The following is a 24380-nucleotide window of genomic DNA, read 5'->3' as shown; positions in this document are numbered from 1 at the left end:
CTGAACAGGACTACTGAAGTTCTGAAGAACTGCAGTTGCATTTCAGAGGGTGGTTGTTGTGTGGGTGGGTATCTCAGATGGATATGGGACAGGGTCCTCCCATCAGAGCACCAAGGCAAACCAATACTGAGAAGTAGATGCCCAGAACCCATCCCAGCCCTCAACACCAAGTTGGCAAGTATGACAGCAGCCAGAGAAGGGGTGGGTAGCCCTTTCCCCAGTGGAACAAAGACCAAGCTGGGAGAAGGTAAAAGAGAAGAAGGAAATCTTAACCATGATACCCGCCCACACAACAACCATGTAACCCAGGATGACTCAGAAATCACAAATATTTACGTTAACTTTTCTCCAACGGTTTGATTGAGACTCAAGAAAGAAAGTAAGGCTATAAATAGGAAAGATAGAAGTCATTTTTTTGTTTGTTTGTTTGCCCACCTGAGTCTGTTTTGTGAAGTGAATAGTTGTTAACATTAGCTATTGTCTATCATTATCCAGTGTCAATGTTATGTCAAGTACTTTATACATATCATCTCATTTAATCATAACAACTTTATGATGTATTACTATTCCCACTACACAAGACTGGAGAGATTAAGTTAACTACCCAGCTCACCTTGCTAATCATCAGTTAGACCAGGATTTATATCTGTATTGATCACTTGAAAACATACATTCTTGGGATTAGAGGGAAGAATTTATCAAGGATAACATCTGTACCTTTGAATTTTAAATCATGTAACTATATATTGTTAACCTTTATAACAGTGCTGCTGCTGCTGCTAAGTTGCTTCAGTCATGTCCGACTTTTTGCAACCCCATGGACTGTAGCCCACCAGGCTCCTCGGTCCATGGCATTCTCCAGGCAAGCATACTGGAGTAGCTTGCCATGCCTTCCTCCAGGGTTTGTAACAATAAATATAATTGAAACAAAAAAGCAAAAGCTGTTGTCTTTCAATGATTTTTTAATTGAAGTATATAGTTGTTTTACAAAATGCTGTGTTAATTTCTGCTGTACAGCTAAGTGATTTAATTATGCATGTGTACATTCTTTTTTTATATTCTTTTCCATTATGGTTTATCACAGGAGATTGAATATAGTTCCCTGTGCTATACAGTAGGACCTGATTGTATATCGATTCTATATATATAATAACTTACATCTGCTAACCCCAACCCTTCCCCAACCCCTCCCCCATTGGCAACCACAAGTCATTCCTCTGTGTCCATATAAAGCTAATGTTTTTACAATACCTTATCCCAGTCTTCATATCCTCCCCGTACAAAAGTACATTGACATTCACAAACCATTTAATTCTTTTCCCATTTCTTCTTTGTAAATGTCCGTGAAGCACTGACCGCAGAGAACCAGACTTCAACTGAGCAGCAGACCTGTCCTTTCCTTTAAAAGCTGTAAATAGGCAGTGTAGACTGAGATGGCCTCAGGCCCTGGTCAGCAGACAAGATCTGTAATTTTTATTTGTTCATTTAAAATGTTTGCTCATTAATCTGCGTGACTCCCTATTTTGGACAGCGTGGTACCACAGGAAGGATATGCTGGAAGGTCCCACAGACCAAGGGAGGAGGGGCCAGTGCAGGCAGAATAGTATCCTCTGATCTCAAACCTCTGCTCTTTTATAAACATGTAGCAGCCAGAACCAGTGGTCTCTTGTCAGAGGACCCATGGCCTTGTTGGAAGAAAGGATTCTTCCTCTGAACAAGAGACTACTACTACTAAGTCACTTCAGTCATGTCGGACTCTGTGCGACCCCATAGACGGCAGCCCATCAGGCTCTGCCGTCCCTGGGATTCTCCAGGCAAGAACACTGGAGTGGGTTGCCATTTCCTTCTCCAATGCATGAAAGTGAAAAGTGAAAGTGAAGTCGCTCAGTCATGTCCGACTCTTAGCGACCCCATGGACAGCAGCCCACCAGGCTCTTCCGTCCATGGGATTTTCCAGGCAAGAGTACTAGAGTGAGGTGCCATCGCCTTCTCCAGAACAAGAGACAGGGAACATGAAATTATTGCCCTGGTTGAGTGAAGTCTTGGAGGCTAAATTTACATCACACACTCAGTTGTTGGAAATGGGTGTGAAAGGATTATTCCAAAACTGATTTTCAGGAAGAGAAGAAACAGAATGATACTTATTCCTCTGGTCCACAACACTGACCATTTCCCATAGGAATCAAGATTTCCCCTTCCTCAGTATCTATAACTATAAACTCAGGAAAACTAAGAATAAACAGGAAAGTGAAGGGAAGAAGAGGAGAGTGTCAGAGATCCACGTGTGAATGGTTTCCATTTGTATGTGAAATTACTTGTGTCATCAACTTGGGGCACATTTACAGCTGTATTTCTATTAATTTGCCAACAACCCATATGTGTTATGTGGTTGTTTTTTAGGCAGTACTAGTGTGCTCATTGTTAACTGATCTGTGTGCCATCAGCTCTGTGTTGAGCTCCAGCTATCAACTTCAATTCCCCCCCTTTCTCAAGATAATTTCATTTTCAGGGACTTCATCAATCTTCCACATCCCTGGTCTTGCTTAGGGTTAGCCTCATCCACCTCCAGTGTATCATCATAACTTTGATTATTGGGACACAAGGTTGAGATCTCAGACCCTGTTTTCCCAGAAGACACTGGGGATCCTTTTGCGAATAATTCTTAACCTCTTGCAAGACTTCCCCTTCTCAAGGAGGTAGTCAGTTTTACAAAGGCTCAAAACCTAGAAGGTCCAATTATATTCTTCTCTGGAAAATTACAACTTGATCCGCAAACTCTTATGTAAATAATAGAGACTCCTCGGGCTCTGTCTTTACAAAGCCCTGAAATCTTCTCTGGCTGGGAAAAGGTCTCTAACAGAACACATTATTATATAAACATAAGTCTTGGGGTGACATTCTATTACATGTATAATTATAAGGTAATGATCTTAGGAACTACTTTTACATTCAAGAAAACTGAAATATTGACAAGTTGTGTGTGTGTGCTTAGTTGCTCAGTCGTGTCCGACTCTTGAGACCCTAAGACTGTAGCCTGCCAGGTTCCACTATCCATGGGATTCTCCAGGCAACGATACTGGAGTGGGTTGCCATTTCCTTCTCCAGGGGATCTTCCCAACCCAGGAATCGAACCCGGGTCTCCTCTGTCCTGCATTGCAGACAGACTCTTTACCAACTGAACTGCGAGGGAAGCCCCTTGAGAAGTTGCTTTCCCCCTAATTTTAAACACCTAAAGTAATAGAGGAAAACAACGGAATGGGAAAGACTAGAGATCTCTTCAAGAAAATTAGAGATACCAAGGGAATATTTCATGCAAAGATGGGCTCGATAAAGGACAGAAATGGTATGGACCTAACAGAAGCAGAAGATATTAAGAAGAGGTGGAAAGAATACACAGGAGAACTGTACAAAAAAAATCTTCATGACCCAGATAATCATGATTTGTGATCACTCACCTAGAGCCAGACATCCTGGAATGTGAAGTCAAGTGGGCCTTAGAAAGCATCACTATGAACAAAGCTAGTGGAGGTGATGGAATTCCAGTTGAGCTATTTCAAATCCTGGAAGATGATGCTGTGAAAGTGCTTCACTCAATCAATATGCCAGCAAATTTGGAAAACTCAGCAGTGGCCACTGGACTGGAAAAGGTCAGTTTTCATTCCAATCCCAAAGAAGGCAATGCCAAAGAATGCTCAAACTACCGCAAAATTGCACTCATCTTATGCTAGTAAAGTAATGCTCAAAATTCTCCAAGCCAGGCTTCAGCAATATGTGAACCGTGAACTTCCAGATGTTCAAGCTGGTTTTAGAAAAGGCAGAGGAACCAGAGATCAAATTGCCAACATCTGCTGGATCATGGAAAAAGCAAGAGAGTTCCAGAAAAACATCTATTTCTGCTTTATTGACTATGCCAATGCCTTTAAGTGTGTCGATTACAATAAACTGTGGAAAATTCTGAAAGAGATAGGAATACCAGACCACCTGACCTGCCTCTTGAGAAACCTATATGCAGGTCAGGGAGCAACAGTTAGAACTGGACATGGAACAACAGACTGGTTCCAAATAGGAAAAGGAGTACGTCAAGGCTGTATATTGTCAACTTGCTTATTTAATTTATATGCGGAGTACATCATGAGAAACACTGGGCTGAAAGAAGCACAAGCTGGAATCAAGACTGCCGGGAGAAATATCAGTAACCTCAGATATGCAGATGACACCACCCTTATGGCAGAAAGTGAAGAGGAACTAAAATGCCTCTTGATGAAAATGAAAGAGGAGAGTGAAAAAGTTGGCTTAAAGCTCAACATTCAGAAAGCTAAGATCATGGCATCTGATCCCATCACTTCATGGGAAATAGATGGGGAAACAGTGGAAACAGTGTCAGATTTTACGTTTTTTGGGCTCCAAAATCACTGCAGATGGTGATTACAGCTGTGAAATTAAAAGACGCTTACTCCTTGGAAGGAAAGTTATGACCAACCTAGATAGCATATTCAAAAGCAGAGACATTACTTTGCCAACAAAGGTCCATCTAGTCAAGGCTATCGTTTTTCCAGTGGTCATGTATGGATGTGAGAGTTGGACTGTGAAGGAGGCTGAGCGCCGAAGAATTGATGCTTTTGAACTGTGGTGTTGGATAAGACTCTTGAGAGTCCCTTGGACTGCAAGGAGATCCAACCAGTCCATCCCAAAGGAGATCAGTCCTGGGTGTTCTTTGGAAAGACTGATGCTGAAGCTGAAACTCCAATACTTTGGCCACCTCATGTGAAGAGTTGACTCATTGGAAAAGACCCTGATTCTGGGAGGGGTTGGGGGCAGGAGGAGAAGGGGGTGACAGAGGGTGAGATGGCGGGATGGCATCACCGACTCGATGGACATGAGTTTGGGTGAACTCCGGGAGTTGGTGATGGACAGGGAGGCCTGGTGTGCTGCAGTCCATGGGGTTGCAAGGAGTCGGACACGACTGAGCGACTGAACTGAACTGAAAGTAAGACAGAGCCAGGACAGGATCAGAACTAACATTTTCAAGTTCTCTATTCAGATTTCTTTATATTTAAACCATGCTGGGGCGTCTGAAGGAGCCCAGTATATAACACTCCTCTTTTGTGCCCGTGTTCTGTACAAACTGACAGTAAAACAAAAGCCTGGTCAAGTCGAGACATAAATCTCCCTCGTTTGTAACAGAGACCAGGATGGGGGATATGGTTGTCTGTCAGCCAAGTAGATCTGCCAACACTGGACCCCACTGAGGAGAAAGATCCCTCCCCCAGAAGAGCAGGATAGAATCCTTCCTCTCTCTGAGCTGCTTCTCCCAAGAGGAAGAAGGGTGGAGCAGAGCTGAGCACACCCAGATATTTCAGTCAGTTAAGATACTCCATCCTCCCCTAGGGAAATGAGAGTAATAGAGAGAATGGGGGCCAGGAGTTAGACTAAATGAGCTCCCTTTAACAAACAGAAACATCATGAGTTGGGTAAAAATGTTCCTACAATAAGCTGCCTGCTGCTGCTGCCAAGTTGCTTCAGTCATGTCCGACTCTGTGCGACCCCATGGACTGCAGCCTACCAGGCTTCTCCGTCCCTGGGATTCTCCAGGCAAGAACACTGGAGTGGGTTGCCATTTCCTTCTCCAATGCATGAAAGTGGAAAATGAAAGTGAAGTCACTCAGTCGTGTCTAACTCTTAGCGACCCCATGGACTGCAGCCTACCAGGCTCCTCCGTCCATGGGATTTTCCAGGCAACAGTACTGGAGTGGGGTGCCATTGCCTTCTCCTACAATAAGCTAGATTTATTTAATATCATTTTAAGTTAGGCTTCATTAGAAAAGCCCATATTTAATTTAACCCACTTCCATAGAGCAAGATAGATATGTCTTCTGTCTCTATGTTAACAAAGACAGTAATTTTTCAAGCCTTAAGCAAACTGTCAGGTACTGTGGGGTGGAGTGAAATGGACTGTATACTGAACCATCTTGAAATCACACCACCATATTCAGCCACCAGTTCTGCCTCTGTGCGAAGTTGACGTGGCTAACCCAGATGCAAGGAAAACCTTCTGTGCTTCCTCAATTTATTAGCTAATAAGAGACTATTTTAATTCTCATAAAGTTGTCATTTCCCCTCCCACCCCATCCCCACCTTCAGATGTAGTAATGTTCTTCTTTTAAGCCAAACTAATTCATCTTCTTCTAGAAAAAAATCATCTGTTAGAAGAATCTGAATCTTAAACAGGTTGCCATCTTAGCATATTCACAATCCGTTACCTATTCCAACTGCTTGTTTGCTCCTTGCAGCTAATGCACCACGCACAGTGAACATTTAAAGAATAGGAATTGATAGATGAATTCCCCAGACCATGGCAGCAAAGATTACCTATTGCCAAAGCCTTTTATAAAGTCATGGAGAGCAGGAATGGTTCTGATCATATCCTGTCTCCACCATCTTGATTCATCTACAGTGAAAAAGGAGGAGGGCATGGTGTGGAAATGTGTGTGTGTGCGTGTGTGTATGTGTGTGTGTGTGTGTGTGTGTGTGTGTTTCAAATTGCATTTTTTGGCTACATCTCCAGTGAGATGATTAAAGAACTTTAGCTCTTTGCAACCAGCTCAGCCAAGAGTTAGACTATGCTTTGCTTTCCAAATATGGTTCTCATTTGTTTTCAGCCTCATTCATTTCTTATGATTTGTCTCTCAGAGAAAAAGGCAGCAAGAAAAATCAACCTTGGGCTTTGTTAATTAAGGCTTGCATTCTTGCTGGTATATTTTAGGAAGACAATCGGTTCCTTTTACCCCACTCTCTGGAGAACCTTATAATGTGGTTCTATTCATTCACTGGGCTCTGTACAGGTTGGGACCTGTCCTGGTTGGTCCTTAAATTCATTTTCATATAGAATAGTGGGCATTGTATCTGTTTATAAGACTTCTTTCTCTCTGCAGAGCTCAAGCAAGCAGCCATAAGTCCTCGGGAAAACAGAAGCAAGGATTTTTATCTGACTTTGTGATTTTCATAATGAAAAAGAAAAACAAGGTAAGCATTAAATCTCTTACTCTACCCCTCCACCACCCCGCTCCCCCCAGATGCCAAGCATTTCTGATTCCCCATTTTCTTGGTATGTGAGGTCCTGACCCACTTAAACTCAGTCTCATTTTTCATGATAAACAAAAATAAAGGCAGGGAACTTTGGGGTTATTTTCCAGAATGTGGAACCTAAGAGAGTCAGGAAGAGAAGCCATATGTCTTCCTTCTCAAATCTCCTTTCCATTTCACAGGTATGCCTTCTTTTTTAAAAAAAAAATTATTATTTTATATTTGGCTGTGCTGGGTCGTTGATGCTGTATGGGATTTTTTTCCTCTAGTTTCGGCAAGGAGGGGCTCCTCTCTAGTTTTGGTGCACAGATTTCTCTTGTTATGGAGCATAGGCTCTAGAACATGTGGACTCAGGGGTTGCTGCTCCCGGGTTCTAGAGCACAGCCTCAGAAGTTGTGGCTCATGGGCTTAGTTGCTCTGTGGCATGTGGGATCTTCCCAGACCAGAGATTGAACGCATGTCATCTGCCCTGGCAAACGGATTCTTTACCACCAAGCCACCATGTATGCCTTCTTGAAAGACGACCAATGTGGTTTAGTCATTCTACCCAAACCTCTTTTTTTATTCCCACCAAAATAAAACTTTCAGGCTGGATTCCCTAGGTAAGAATGGATCCTTGAAGAAAATTCTCCACCTATTTATTCAGCAGACACTGTTCTGCTCAAGGCAGTGAGTGAGAGTGTTGTAGGGATTCAAGGATGGGCTCACAGTGCATATGTAAGGTGTCCATCCACAAGACAGGAAAGGACAGATTGTTGTTGTTCAGTCACTAAGTCGTGTCCAACTCTTTGTGACCCCATGGACTGCAACATGCAGGCTCCTCTGTCCTCCACTTGTTTGCTCAAACTCATGTCCATTGAGTCAGTGAGCAATCAACTATCTCATCCTCTGTCATCCCCTTCTCTTCTCACCCACAATCTTTCCCAGTATCAAGATCTTTTTCAATGAGTCAGCTCTTTGCATCAGGTGGCCAAAGTATTGCAACTTAAGCTTTAGCATCAGTCCTTCCAATGAATATTCAGGGTTGATTTCCTTTAGGATTTACTGGTTTGATCTCCTTCTTGTCCAGTGGACTCTCAAGAGTCTTCTCCAGCATCACAATTTGAAAGCACCAGTTCTTTGGTGCTCAGCCTTCTTTATGATCCACCTCTTACATCTGTACATGACTACTGGAAAAACCATAGCTTTGACTATATGGACAAATATGAAACAGAAAAAGAAGTAGAAAAGGTGGGAGAAGAAGGGAGATTAAACATGCCTTTTTGTGATGTTACTTTGTCCACAAAGATCTGTCTAGTCAAGGCTATAGTTTTTCCAGTAGTCATGTATGGATGTGAGAGTTGGACTCTAAAGAAAGCTGAGCACCAAAGAATTGATGCTTTTGAACTATGGTGTTGGAGAAGACTCTTGAGAGTCCATTGGACTACAAGGAGATCCAACCAGTCCATCTTAAAGCAGATCAGTCTTGGGTGTTCGTTGGAAGGATTGATGTTGAAGCTGAAGCTCCAATACTTGGGTCACCTCATGCGAAGAGCTGACTCATTTGAAAAGACCCTGATGCTGGGAAAGATTGAGGGCAGGAGGATAAGGGGATGACAGAGGATGAAATGGTTGGATGGCATCACCGACTCAATGGACATGGGTTTGGGTGGACTCCGGCAGTTGGTGATGGACAGCAAGGCCTGGCGGGCTGCAGTTTGTGGGGTCGCAAGGAGTCAGACACGACTGAGTGACTGAACTGAACTAAACTTTGTGATGTTGATCTCATTGTCTTTGGTTTAGTTGACTCTTTCTTCACAGGTTGTCATAATTCCTAGCTATTTCTCTTTTAGCACTGTAGCCAGATGAAGCACTATCAGAATGAAGAGCCACAAAAACTCCCCACGGATCTGGAGGGTGTGTGGGCATGGTCAGTGATCACTTCCTCTTGTTTGGACTGAGTGTTGGGAGAGACCTGATGAAAGTGACCTGAGAAGCTAGAAACATGGAGTTTCCATCTCTGGGATGAAGAAATTTGTGAGGTTGAGTCCTGGGATGCTTCAACATGAAAAAATCAGGAAAATGGGGATGAACCAGCAAGAGGTAAGAGGAAATATGTGATATAATTATGTCCTAAAGGCCAAAGGAAGAAAGAGTTAAAAGAAATAGTGACCTCCTAGCTTAATGCCAGCTTCCCTGGTGGCTCAGTCAGTAAAGAATCTACCCACAAGGCAGGAGGCAACCTGCAATGCAGGAGATAGAGGTTCAATCCCTGGGTCAGGCAGATCTCCTGGAGAAGGAAACAGCAGAGCACTCCAGTGTTTTAACCTAGGAAATCCCATGGACAGAGGAGCCTGGTGGGTTACAGTCCCCAGGGTCACAAAAGTCGGACAGGGCTGAATGACTAAACCACCACCACTTTAATGGCACTGACAGCTCAAGAGGAGACCTGAGAATCAAGCTTGGATTCAATTGTTAAGGCAAGAAACCAAAGCCTGACTGGAAAATAAAAGAAAGTAAAGACAATGATTATAGACATCCCTTTTGAAAAGAAACCTTTGAACATAAAGAAGACATTCATTGTTTGAAAGGTTAAGTTCTCAATTACCTGATCATTTTAATGCCACAGAATAATCGCCTCCCTCCAGGCCTATAGGTTTGCAGTTTTCTAGAACAACAGTGGTTAACATTGGTTGCACTTCAGCTCAGGGCCAGGCACCCTTATAACCTTGTATACACATTTTTTTCATTTATTGAATCCTTCTAGCCCTTGTCAACTACAAATTGGCACTTGCCAAGGGCATTTGCCATCTACCTCTGTGGAGATTGAACCCTGTGCTGCCACAGCTATTGACCCTTAACCCACCCTGAAGAGAGTTCAGGGTGGAGCGTGAGGCAGCCCGTGCTCCAGGGAAACTGATGGAACAGGTCTTTACATAGTTAAACATTCTCAGACACTGATTTCATGACCCCAATCCTTGCATCTCTTCATATCTTGAAAAGCAGTATATCCTTGCATGGTGGCATCAGCTTCTCATGAGTAGCAGAAAACCTTTCATAAAATAAGTGCTTGATTGCACTGAACTCCCCCTTCACCAAATTTTATATATTGACCTCCCACCACCACCTCTTTGGAGCAGTCTCTCAGAGCTATCTAAGATGCTGTCTCCCGGGCTGCAGTCCTCATTTTGCTCCAAATAAAACTTAACTCACAACTCTCACATTGGGCATCTTTTTTCAGTTGACACCCTTTTGTTTAAGTAACTGCTAATCAGTAAAGCCTTACACAGATGAGGAAATGGGAGCACAGAGAGCTTCAGTAGGTCAGCAAAAACAGTATGGCTGGGAAGAGGTGGACCTAGAACTCAATACAGCTGGACCTGCCCAAGCTGTAGCCCATGTATTACCCTGTTGCCAGACTCGGTCCTTGGGTAGCACCAGAATTTGAAACCCTGGGCTCTTTCTTCCAGTTCTTGTTTTGCTGGCCACCACTCAATTCCAGCACTCAGCATTCCAGGACAGAGGGAACAGGAAGCTGGCCAGAGCCCCACTTTACCGTGCCCTCAGCATTCAGGAATCTCACACCTTGGTCTCCTGCTGTCTGTCTCTTCTACTGAACTTCCTAGACCACAGCCACCACCACCTGTGATGGGTGGAAAGCTGGAGTGATGGTAGTGGGCAAGGTAAGAGGAGCCTGGGAAGGCCTGAGGCGGAGTCAGGCTGCTGGAAGAAAACGGGCAATGTCCCTTGAGCCTCATGTTTCTAGCAACAAAGCCCTTTGTTGGAACTGGATCTAGGCTCCAAGGCCACTATTCCTCCTGCTCTTCCTGCTTTACCTGCCCCAGGATAAAACTGAACCAGGAAAAGAAGACCTAGGTCTTGGGGTCAGGGAAGGTCTTTGAGAGCATGGAGTGGGTTCTGCCTAGCAAGAACTGGCTAGAAAAACCCCTCTAGAAAAGTTTGTCTTACCTTCATCCTGCTCCACCTGCCCCACCACTGACCACCTGCATGTTTAAGAGCTTCAATACCGGGACTTCCCTGGTGGTCTAGTGGTTAGGAATCTGCCTGCCAATCCAGAGGACACAGGTTCAATCCCTGGTCTGAGAACTAGGATCCCACAGTCTGAAGAGCAACTAAGCCCACACACCACAGCTCCTGAAGCCCATGCACCCTAGAGCCTGTGCTCCACAACAAGAGAAGCCACCACAATGAGAAGCCCGTGCCCTGCAGCTAGAGAGGAGCCCGCTCACCACAACTAGAGAAAGCCCTCACGCAGCAACGGAGACCCAGCACAGCGGAAAAACAAACAAACAAACAAAAACACTTAAAGATTCATGTTATCAGGCCACTGCTTAGCTAGTCAGAAAAACAAGCCAAGCTGTCTCACTTTGAGAAAGAGGACTGTGGATCTACAGATTGTTTTGTGGTTGAATTACAACCAGCCCTCCTTTCTCTTCCCACTCTGTTTTCCATGCCTTTACTTAAGCCCTTCTCAGAAATTTTTGTGTCCTCCTCTGCCTTCCCTGGGACTTCTCTGATAGCTCAGCTGGTAAAGAATCCGCCTGCAATGCAGGAGACCTTGGTTTGACTCCTGGGTTGGGAAGATCCCCTGGAGAAGGGATAGGCTACCTACTCCAGTGTCCATGGGCTTCCCTGGTGGCTCAGACAGTAAAGAATCCGCCTGCAATGTGGGAGACCTGGGTTCAGTCCCTGGCTTGGGAAAATGCCCTGGAGGAGGGCATGGCAATCCACTCCAGTATTCTTGCCTGGAGAATCCCCATGGACAGAGGAGCCTGACAGGCTACAGTCCATGGGTCGCAGAGTAGGAGACCACTGAGCAACTAGGCACACACACACACACACTGCCTTTCCCGGTAGATTTTACACTCCCTGGGAATTAACATTCTGCCATGTTCCTCTCTCCATCTTCCACACCCATATCTGGTATCTCACTGTATCATTCAGAATGTCTCAGCTAAAGTAACAGAAAAACACTCAAATAGATCTAAACTAATGGACAGTTTGTTATCTTCCCATAACAAGAAGTTAGAATGTCTCAGGGCTGAGGAATGACACAGCTCAAGGACATCAGCAATGTCCCAAGGTCTCTCTGTCTTTGTCCTCTGCCAGCCTCAGCATGTTGGCTCACAACCTGGGTTGACCCTCCTCAAGGTGACAGGCATGCTATTACTCACAGACACATACCCTCCTCAAGGTGACAAGCATGCACAGAAGCTGTACATGACACTCACAGACATGGCAGCTTCCAGTGGCAACTCTGAAAAAAATGAGGAAACCTTTATCGAAAGCTCCCAGAGCAAACATTTCCTCCCCATCCTTGACAGAAACAGGGTTATATGCCCACTTCCAAACTAAGTACTGGCTTAGAGAATGGACTTCCCATCAGCTTTAACCCTTGAGTTGGAAATTGGATGGAGTTTTCTGGGGACATTGCTACATGGAAGAGTGTATACACCTGGAAAAAAATCAGATTCTACTAGCAAGAAAGAAGTTGGGAGTGGGGGAGGTGTGAGGATCAATTTGGTGAATGCAGCCTACAGTGTCTGATCAAATAACGCATGATAGTGATGTCTACTGAATTTCATCCCACCCTAGCTTGACTTATTTCATCAGTTCTGCAAACAAAGCGGTGAGGGGATAGGACTAAGGTCAGACAGACTCTGATGATGAAAGGGAAGGGAACATGTAGAAATTGGGAGCATGAGGCATTGCCCTGCTGCCTACAATGCAGTATGACGTCTAACAAGGGATGAACAAGAAGCCAATCCAGAAGACCCACCACATAGGAAGCATCATATTAGGTTCCCACACACATCATCCTATTTAATTCTCATCAAAGTCCTTCATAAAATACAAACTATAGCTCTCCTATTACAGATAAATCAATCAAGGCTCAGAGAACTTGGGTAACTTGTCATGGGTTCCTTGGCTTGTGACTACCTTCCCACAAGGCTCAAGTCTCCAAGGGATTTATAGGGACAGAGCCCCAGGTGAGCAAATACCTTGTTATGATCTGAGGCTTTGGAACCCACATGTCTGTGAAGTTTCCTGGTGAGGTAGACCATGTGTGAGCCCCAAAGGCTTGTTCAGGCTTCTAGCCTAAGGCTTAGGAGAAAAGCAGCCCAGTTGAGCCCCTTTGTCCAGAGCCAGTGCTTCTCAAATGTTTCTACTGAGGTACGTCCAATGGCAGAGAAGGGGGACACAGGTTAGGGTTGTAATCACAAGAGATCTGTGCTGATACAAAGCAGACTTCTGCAAGTCAGCGAGGCTGGGGAAGATCCTGGAAAGCTCCCCTTCACCTCACTGCTAACTGGCCTATGACTTCATGGGGCAAAGAGCGAGAGCAGCCTCCTCACCCAGACCCAACTTCAGAAAAGGAGAAAATGCAGAACAGAAGCAATACTAGAAAGAAGAGAAGATTTTCATGAACGAGCTAAAAGAGTAAGCCATGGTACGAGAGATCACCTTGGAAAATTGGGCCTACTGGAGCAAGATCTAGTGGGGTGTGAGCTTCTGGAAGTGGTTCAGTCTTCACCAGAGACTAGAAGAAAGGAGAAGTTGTCAGTATGAGAATGATTGGAGTCCAGAGGAGCCAGGGAAGACTCAACAGCTGGTGGCCTGCAGGGCTCAGCCTCCAGAGACTGAGTTCTGGGGGTCCCAGTAGGCTTTCCTCCATGTTGTCTTCCCTCTCCTCCTCAAAGTCTATCTGACCTGGGGTCTACCCAGGTTGCTCAACTCTGGCTGGGAGAGCCCTCAGTCTGCATGTGACCATTCAAATAGGCCCACCCATCACCCAGCCTCACTACCTAGCCCCGGTAGAGGTGGGTGGATTCCAGAAAAGCAAAGAATTGCTCAAAACTCTGAGATGGAAATGTCTACCCATTGGTTTTAATTGCAGTAAGATGGGCTCCTTGTGACTGACTGCCTGCCTCCAGGAGCCTTCCCAAGTTCCAGGTGGAAAATAAGCCAGAGTGAGGGACTGTCCGAGCCTAGAGCAAAACAACTTGAAAATGTACCATTTCTCTTCTCTACAAAATACAGAAAACCTTAGAAGTGGGGAAGAGAGAACATGCCACCCTACCTACTTGGGTTCCCCATGGGGAGACAAGACGAGCAGCAGATGTGGCTGAGAATTCTGCCCACCATCCAGGTCACCTTTCACCTCTATGCTTCCACTTTTGATCCTCCTGGGATGGCTGCTTCATTGGGATGGATGAAGCCAGTGGGGAATGAGGTCGGCTTAGCCAGCAGTGAAAGGGACCCTCTCCATATCAGCAACCTCTGTGGAGGAATGGGTTGACAAGCTGGATGCCACAAGTAAACAGATACTGAGAAAGACAAATATCATATGATATCATTTATACGTGGAATCTAAAATAATGGTATGAATGAACTTATTTACAACACAGAAATAGCATCACAGATGTAGAAAACAAACTTACCCACCCAGGGCAGGGGTGGCAGGGAGAGTGTGGGGCAGGGATAAATTGAGAGATTGGAGAGGACATATACACATTACTATATATATTATAAGGGCTTCCCTAGTGGCTCCTGCAATGCAGGAGACCCAGGAGACATGGGTTCAGTCCCTAGATCAGGAAGCTGGAGGAGGGCATGGCTACTCACTCTGATATTCTTTTCTGGGGAATCCCATGGACAGAGGAACGTGGTGGGCTTCAGTCCATAGGGTTGCAAAGAGCTGGACAAAACTGAAGTGACTGAGCACACACACACGTATATACTATAAAATAGATAACTGACTGGATCTACTGTGTAGCACAGGGAACTCTATCCAATACTCTGTAATGACCTGTATGCACAAAGAATCTAAAAAGAATGGATAGATGTATATGTGTAACTGACTCACATTGCTGTACAGCAGAAACTAATACAACATTTTATTGGGTTGGCCAAAAGATTCATAAGATCTTATGGAAAAACTTGAACAAACTTTTTGGCCAACCCAATAAATCAACTATACTTCAATAAAAAATTAAAAACTAACAGACACGATAAAGCCAGATACTTTCTTCTCACTAAGGTCTGCATGAGGAGATTGTCTGCATGATTTGAAACAAGCTAGAAACCTTTTTCTCAAAACAAGATGTACTTGATATTGAGGATGTTTTTGACCAGAATTCTGGGTGGAAGGTAAGACACTGGGGAGAGGAAGGCTGAGGAGTAGCAAATTGGCCCAGCAAGACCTCTCCTCATGAGAAATGGCACAGCCGGAGAACCAGAACTGGACAGCACTTTCCAGGGCTGTGGGGTCAGGCAGAAGGTCAAACGGAGAAAGTATTAGAGCCCAAAAAGTCCAGAGAGCATGTGGAGACTTGTTGGGGAGGGGCGGGGTGGGGGTGGGGGGAGATGAATGGGTGCTATTGACCTGCTGTAAAAATTTCAGTAAAATGACCCACTTCAGAAAAGGCTAAGTATGGTTGGATTCTTGTGGAAATATGGATCTGATATGAGGTTCTTGGAGGAGAATCAAGAGGGTCAGGAAGAGAAAACAGTAAGAACATAAGGGTAAGAAGCAAGGATTTCTATGGAGAAATCAGGCTTACTCAGTCCTGGAATTGAGGTGTGAGTACATTTCACTTAAATCTCCAAAGGGCCTGTGTGTACTGAGTTGCTTCAGTCATGTCTGACTTTTTGTGACTCTATGGACTGTAACCTGCCAGGCTCCTCTGTCTGTGGAATTTTCCGGGCAAGAATACTGGAGTGGGTTGCCATGCCCTTCTCCAGGAGATCTTCCCGACCTAGGGATCGAACCCTCATCTCTCACGTCTCCTGCATTGGCAAGTGGGTTCTTTACCACTAGCGCCTCCCCAAAGGGCATGGAGGCCCAAGGGACATGTGGGTTATCTGCATATAATAATGCCGAACTGGCGGGATAGCTGTGAGGATCAAACCAGCTCTCTCTCATTCATTCATCAGCGATCCTTAGCACTTCCTGGGTGCTCACTACGTGTCACACTCTGTTCAAAGCCCTTGACACCCCTTCCTCCCTGCATCCTGATGAGACAGAAGGCTGTTGTCATTTTCCCCAGTGGACAGACACCTCCGAGAGGTGGAAGGATTCACCAGCGTCACATATCTCACGGGCTCTGAATCCAGACCAGTCCTCATTCGCTTTTAACCACTAGGCCTCTGAGTGTCTGACACAGGTCAGTCATTAGAGATGCAAACAAGGAAAATACAGACATGGGGTTTGCCCTAAGGCTCTCATAGGCTGACGAGAGCAAAATGTAGGAAGCTTCTGGACATAGTATCCCTTTACCAACATCAGGGATTATCTCTTTAAAACGGATGTGCTACCCACATAATGGTTGCCAGAGATGATACTCAAAATATTTGATAGATATTATGATACAAGCCCCAGCCAATCAGAACTGAAGCCAAATCTTTGGTCCAGCCTCACCAGGATGACACCAGTGACAGCCCACCACTGTCACAGTCCCAGACAGCTAGTCTGACAATGAAATGCTTCCTCCTCAGGCCGGAAGGGGTGTCCCTGGAGAAGAACAAGGAATGCATATTTCCAGATACAGCTCATTTCTGGTGGTGGCATAAGGGGTAGGGGGATGGTTAGGTTGAGGGGAAGCAAGGAGATTTTTAAGGGAAGAGGAAAACTGTTAGGAACCCAGAAGCAAAACCAGCTTGCCAAAAGGAAATTCGCAAAAACCTATTGGCTGAAAGAAAATTAACCAAAAATTCAGCTTTATAAAATCATCCAGAGAAGATATAGTTTTCCTTTGAGAGGCCTTTCATTCATTTTCAATTCTGTTCAGCAAAATCTAAGAGCTAGATAGTTGTCAGCACAGGCAGAGCCTTATCCTAGGCTCCTGGACCAGGGCAGAATGCAGAGCACTGTTTTCCAGGGATTGGAAAAATCACAGGTTCACTCTTGGCCGCCTTGAGCTCCAGTCCCCCCTGGCTTCTGTGCTGGTACTCTTGAGACTCTGGGTGAACGGCAGTGATGACATGTTTAATGAAAGGTAAATATTTATGGTCAGTCTCCAGCAGATGTACTCGGTGGGTGGGTGGGTCAGTGGGTGAGTGAGTGGGTCAGTGAGGGCATCAGCACAGAAGCTGGGATCTCACCCGTGGTTATGCCATGGATCTCACCCGATACTTCGCTGTGTGCCTAAACTTGACCCTTTTGTTGTTCTGACACCAGGGCAGGTAGGAAACCACACACTTAAGATACCATCAGCAACTCCAGGAGCACTGCTGTATGCTTGGAGCTGGAACAACTGCCCTTGTGTTGTTCTGAAAATTCCCAGGTCTTCCCTGATGACTCAGTGGGTAAAGAATCCACCTGCAATGCAGGAGACACAGGAGACATGGGTTCGATCCCTGGGTCAGGAAGATCTCCTGGAGAAGGAAACGGCAACCCACTCCAGTATTCTTGCCTGGGAAATCCCAAGGACAGAGGAGTCTGGCAGGCTACAGGCCACGAGGTCACAAAAATTGAACATGACTTAGCGACTAAACCATAACCATTACCATCGGGGAGGCCCAGCACAGCCAGGCAGTCTCCTGGGACGTTGCTGGCATCTAGTGGAAAGACAGGGGGGCAGATGGCATACAGATACAGCACTCACAGACAAAGGAGGGTCCCAAGGAGACTCCATCCTCTACTGCAGGTTTACATTCAACAGCCCGTGCTCTAGCAAGAGTGGTACTAGCAAAACGAGGAGCCAAAGGAATGGAAAGATGCCGCTCCAATTCACCCGCAAGGACCGTTCTCAACACCATCAGACCCAACACCCTCTTTGTACTGTGTATCCTTAGCTTTTGTCCCCTTTGTGTCACGCTGTGCTAAGACGCTTCAGTCATGTCCAACTCTGCCACCCTACGGACTGTAGCCCACCAGGCTCCTACATCCATGGGATTCTCCAGACAAGAAAACTGGAGTGGGTTGCCATGCCCTCTTCCAGGGTATCTTCCCAACCCAGGGATCAAGCCTGCATCTCTTACAGCTTACATGCAGTTTCTTTACCACTAGCACCATCTGGGAAGCCTTTTGTCTCCTCTACTACTCTAAAATTAAATTCATTGACAATAAAATCAGTTATGCGCATTATTATGAAAATTAATGTAATGTCATAACGATTAATATAATACAAAGGTGAAAATATAGTAGCATATGGTTTTTTTTTAATGTGTTTCAATATGTAGATATTCACACATGAACAAATTAGGACAGGCAATTGGGTCACATGTTTGCACTTACACAAAATGATTAAGTGTGAATTTAAGAAAAGTATAACTGTCAGAAGCCATTCTATACAAGAAGTGCAGGAAAATAAAAGAGGAGAAATATGGGTAGGGGCTAGAATAAATCCTTTTATTTGAATAATTAATAACAGAGCACCCTAATTATTAGTACATGATAGGAGAAAAGAGGAAATGACCTTACTGAAAGAGGAAAGATGTGTTTTACATTTGGGCCAATGAAGAATAAAAACAAGAAAAACAGTTGAAATTTGGGTTGCAAAACACCCCCCAGGCAGTGTTGCTGTCACTGTATGAGCTTTATCAGCAGGACATGGTGCCCAGTTCAACAAAGGTTGGTTGGCAAGTGAGTAAATGCCATTTGATTGAGAAAACTGCCATCTGATTGATGTATAACTCAAGTAGTCTGCTTAAAATTGAGGCTTTCATTACCAGTAGGCACTTTATGTACATTACTTAATTCTTATAACTGTGCGAGGAATTCATTTGTGCTTCCCTGGCAGTTCAGACAGTAAAGAATCTACCTGCAATCTTGGAGACTCAGGTTCAGTCCCTAGGTCAGGAAGGTCCCCTGGAGGAGGGAATGGCACTCCAGTATTCTTGCCTGGAGAAGCCCCATGGACAGAGGAGCCTGGTGAGCTATAGTCCATGGGGTCACACAGAGTCGAACACAACTGAGCTACTAACACACACACAAAGCATTCATTTATGATCTTCATTAACAGAGGTGAAACCCCAGATTTGGGAAATTAAATAAGTAACACAGTCAAACTTTTGGTAGAAATTGGCAGAGCCAAGATTTGAATGCAGCTGCATCTGATTTGAATTTCATACCCACCCTAGCAGGTAGGTGGATAGAAATAGGAATTGTTTCCACTTTGCTTTTGAGGGACCTGAAGCCGAGAGAAGTGATGTGACTTGCTAAATGTCTTACAGCTGGAGTGTAATGTCCTTGTCCTGGCTGCAAATCTGTGTCTTCTCTAACTTTTCCATCATATCCTGGGATATTTATCCTATCTTGTTTAGGGATCTCAGAAATCAGCTGTGATCTTAAGCAAATTAAACTCTACTGGCAGGATATAAGCATGGTAATTTATCAGCTGTTTCATAATGGAGACCAGAAATGTAAATGTCACTTTGGCATTTAGTTAAGATCTGTGCTCAGTATGGGAACAATTAGCTAACAGACTGCAAATAAATTCTCTGATTACTTAGGCCTGGGATAGTGACTTGTTACAAAGCCACTCTTGGAGATGAGGGTGATCTGGCTTGAACATCTGTCATCAAATTGATAGCTGGGTTTGATCCTGCATGGTGGGCTGAGCTATAGTGCCGTCCCCCTTCACCAATCCTCAAGCATCCTTCCTAAGTTTGCATGCTGGGTCTTAGGTCCCAAGGAATGGAAAATCTTTTTCCTATCAAGGATACACAAGAATGAGGCATTTCATAGGGACAGACCGCTCTCTGAAATCTATAAGAACCAATGTTAAGGTTCTTTGACCTGTTTCTCTAAGTAGCGACTATGAGATAATACAATGAAGCCTAGGTGGTAACCAAATTCTCCTACTCCGAGAATGGTGGGAGTACTCTGATGGTTGGGAGTGTGAGATGGCACAATTATTTCAAAGTTCTGGAGAACTTTTCTTACAAAGTTAAAAATGTTCTCACTCTGTTACTCAGCAACTTTACTCCTGGGCATCTATCCAAGAGAAAAAAAAAAACAAAAAACACATTCACAAAAAGAATTGTAAAAGAAATTTTACAGAAATTATGAAATGCTTCTCCAAGCTTCATAATAAACTTTCATAATAACCCCCCAAACTGGGAGCAACTTGAATGCCTACCAACAGGTGAATGGAGAAACATATTTGTGTTATATTAATATAATAGAGCAATGATGTTGTTGTTGTTCAGTCGCTAAGTCATGTCCGACTCTTTGCGACCCTATGGGCTCAGCATGCCAGGCCTCCCTGTCCCTCACTATATCCCAGAGTTTGCCCAATTTCATGTCCATTGAATCAGTGATGCTATCCAACCGTCTTACTCTTCTTCCATAGAGCAATACTCAACAGTTAAAAAAAGAAATAAACTACTCATACAAGGCTTCCCTGTCGGCTCAGAGGTTAAAAGCATCTGCCTGCAATGCGGGAGACCTGGGTTCGATCCCTGGGTTGGGAAGATCCCCTGGAGAAGGAAATGGCAACCCACTCCAGTATTCTTGCCTGGAGAATCCCATGGATGGAGGAGCATGGTGGGCTACAATTCATAGAGTTTGCACAGAGTCTGACACCACTGAAGTGACTAAGAAGCAGTCCACGGGGTTGCAAAGAGTGAGACACGACTGAGCGGCTTCACTTTCACTCATACAAGTAACAACAGAAATGTATCTCTATAGCATTTGTTGAGTAAAAGGACCTATCCATACATAAATAACCATCTAATTGACTCCAATAATGTAAAGTTCTAGGACAGGCAGAACTAAGTTATAGTGATAGGAATCAGAACAGTGATCTCTGCTGTGGGTGGGAAGCCACTGACTGGAAAGAAACAAGGATATTTTCTGTGGCAAGGAAAATGTTCAGTATCTTGACACTGGCAGTGGTTATACCATTTATGCCAAAATTCATCAGACTGTACACTTAGAGTGAGTTTGTTTTATTGTGTAAAAATTACATTCTAATTTTTAAAATGAAACCTAAGATTGTTTCAGCTACTGGGGGAACATAACTGTGTTCTGTTTCTATTTCTGCCTTCTCTTCCACTTTGTTTTCCATGCCTTAGGCCTTAAACCGTCAGGAATCATACAGTCAATCCTTAGTGGAAATAACTGGGAGTTGGGGGCTGGGACAGTGGGATCCATTGTAGTCTAGTAGTTAAATGATAGTCAACCCATGGTTCTAGGAATTAGATTCAGCAGCTTATGGATCATTTTTTTTTTTTGCACTCAGTTGGTTGTTGGTTATGGTATGCAGGATCTAGTTCCCTGACCAGGGATCCAACCTGGGTTTCCTGCATTGGGAGTGCAGAGTCTTAACCATTGGCCCACCATCTGGGAAGTCCCCAGATTTTTTATTAGAGTATAGTTGATTTATAATGTTGTGTTAGTTTCAGGTGTTAGTTTCAACAGAGTGATTCATATATATATCTGAATATATATATTTCAATATATATTGGAATATGGCTTCCATATATATATATATATATATATATATATATATATATATATATATAGCTTCCCTGGTAGCTCAGTGGTAAAGAATTTGCCTGCAATGCAAGAGACCTGGGTTTGAGCCCTGAGTTGGGAAGATCCCCTGGGAGAGAGCATGGCAACTCACTCCACTACTCTTGCATGGAGAATTCCATAGACAGAGGAGCCTGGTGGGCTACAGTCCATAGGGTTGTACAGAGTCTGATACCACTGAAGTGACTAAGAAGCAGCAACAGCAGCACACACACATATATAATATCCTTTTATATTATGTATAATATTCTTTTTCAGATTCTTTTCCCTTATAGGTTATTATAAAATATTGAGTATAGTGCTATACAGTAGGTCTTTATTGGTTATCTATTTTATATATATTAGTTGCTCAGTCATGTCCAACTCCTTGCGACTCTATGGACTGTAGCCCACCAGGATCCTCTGTCTATGGGATTCTCCAGGCAAGAATACTGGAGCAGGTTGCCATGCCCTCCTCTAGGGGATCTTCCTGACCCGGGGATTGAACCTGGGTCTCCCACATTGCAGGCAGATTCATTATCATCTAAGCCACCATTTTATATATAGTAGTGTGTATATGTTAATCCCAAACTCCTAATTTATCCCTCCCCCAAATTTCCCCTTTGGTAATCAATCACAAGTTTGTTTTTCATGTCTGGGAGTCTTTTTCTTTTTTGTAAATATGTTTGTTTGTATCATTTTTTTAGATTCTACATTTAAGTGATATCATATGATATTTGTCTTTTTCTTATTTATTTCACTTAGTATGATAATCTCTAGTTGCCTCCATGTTGCTTCAAATGGCATTATTTCAGTCTTTTATATGGCTGAGTAATATTCCATTGTATGTATGTACCCCATCTTCTTTATCAATTCAAATATCAAATATTTTTGAAGCACATTAAATGCTTGCAGTCACCTCCCTGCAAAATACAAGAATAGCCAGGTAGCCTGTTCATGCGACTTGAATATGCCTGTCCTGAATACGCCTTGTTCAAGGAATGAGCCCTGAGCACATGCAGGAGACTTTCAGGGAAGGAGACCATGCAAAGTCAGTGCACGAAGAGGGAAGGAGAAGGCAGATTCTAGCATCTGCTTTCGGAGACTCTAGGGCCTCCTCTTATCCATAGTGACATCGCAGGCTAGTTAGCCCACTGGGGCCTGGTGCAGCTTATGCAACAACCACAGGGCTGGGCTCCAGTGGGAGTCAATGGCGATGTTTGTGGGCAAAGGGCTGGGGCTGATCAGAATCTAAAGACTTTAATAAAGCTACCACCTCACGAAGCTGATTGTCCCTACATAACCCAGCGTGTTTACATGGAGTTTGGCCCTAGATCTGCTGAGGTCATTGCACGTTCAGAAATGTGAACATCAGTCAACAGTTCACGAACCAAAGTTATCCTGACCTTTGCATTAAACTGGCTGTGCTCTTCCAGTAAGACAGATGATGGAAAGGAGAGAGGAGGGAGAGGTTGGGTAGAAATGTAAAGGGAAGATGCTGACAGCATCTATGCTTGCTTCTTCACCTATTCTCTAATTCTACAACAAATACTCGTCACATGTCAGGCTCTGGTGGGCTCAGTTTCAAGAATGAATACAACAGGGTTCCTGGCCTCAAGGAACTCCAAATCCTGCAAAGCCATAATGGACCAATTGGAATACAGTGTGACATGTTTCACACACACTCACTCACTCACATACACACAGACAGAGTGCCAGCTCTGCCTGACAGCCCTGGGGAGGCCTTCACGGTTGGGAAGACACATCGACTGGATCATAAGGACAAGTAGGAGTGTAAGAATATTCCAGGAAGCATGCATGTGAATCTACAATTATCTCAAAAAAATTTTTTTAAGTTTAATTTTAAAAACTAAAAAAAAAAAAAGGGAAAATTTGAGGAAGAAGGAATAGCAAGTACAGGCAGAGACATGGAAACATCATGTTTTGGTTGCAAGCGGGGACAAAAGTCAGCCAGCGAGCCTCAAAGGCCCTCGCTGAGTCTTCCGGAGTTCCTGATCTCTAGGAGTCCTTCCTTAACTGGCCCACTGGCTCTGGGTTCAGCAGGTCTGGGGCCTCAGCTGAACACCCTAGCTCCGTCCACATAGGAGCAAGACTTGTAGGCTCAACTTCAGACCCACGGACTGGGATTGAAAACAGGAAATAGAATTAAATTTATGTGAAAGCGCCAGATGAACATCTGTTAGTTCAGGTCCCCCACTTCCTTGGTCACCCCAGCCAGAAGCAACCTCTTCCTCCTCTGGTCTCCCATAAGCTACTCTGAAATATGAATTAATAGCATAATAGTTAACAGTGTCAGGCTTCCCTAGTGGCTCAGACAGTAAAAAATCTGCCTGCAATGTGGGCAACCAGGATTCAATCCCTGGGTCAGGAAGATCCCCTGGAGGAGGGCATGGCAACCCACTCCAGTATTCTTGCCTGGAGAATTCTATGGACAGAGGAGCCTGGTGGGCTACAATCCATGGGGTCACAAAGAGTCAGACAAGACTAAGCAACTAACACTTTGTCACTTTGTCTAACAGCGTAGACTCTGGAGCCAGATTTTCTGGCTTTGAATCCCAGCTCTGTGTTTGCCAGCTGTGTGATCTGGAAAAAGTTACTTTCTGCTGTGTGCTTCAATTTCCTTATCTGTAAAATGGGGATAAAGTTGATCCCTATGAATTAATACATGCAAAGCCCTTAGAACACTGCCTGGCACATTGTAAATGTCCTTTAAGTGTTATTGACTATTGTTAAGGATAACACTACCATTTATTGAGCACTCACTTACTATGAGCACAGTGTGAGGACTTTTACACACCTCATCATGGGGCAGCTG

The 24380-nt window shown here is 44.2% G+C and overlaps 1 long non-coding RNA gene across 1 annotated transcript in view; it reads right to left on the bottom strand.

Moving 5' to 3' along the window:
- Positions 1 to 24380, bottom strand: part of LOC139182148 (uncharacterized) — a 58191-nt gene that overhangs the window by 18866 nt on the left and 14945 nt on the right. The window contains exon 2 of the long non-coding RNA XR_011565713.1: positions 14165 to 14364. This is a non-coding gene — a long non-coding RNA (uncharacterized lncRNA). The remainder of the gene's footprint in view (positions 1 to 14164; positions 14365 to 24380) is intronic.

Source organism: Bos indicus, chromosome 3 (genome assembly GCF_029378745.1).
Source record: "Bos indicus isolate NIAB-ARS_2022 breed Sahiwal x Tharparkar chromosome 3, NIAB-ARS_B.indTharparkar_mat_pri_1.0, whole genome shotgun sequence".
Lineage (NCBI taxonomy): Eukaryota > Metazoa > Chordata > Mammalia > Artiodactyla > Bovidae > Bos > Bos indicus.
Note: the sequence above shows the minus strand (reverse complement) of the source record. Positions and strands in the feature narration are given on the sequence as shown.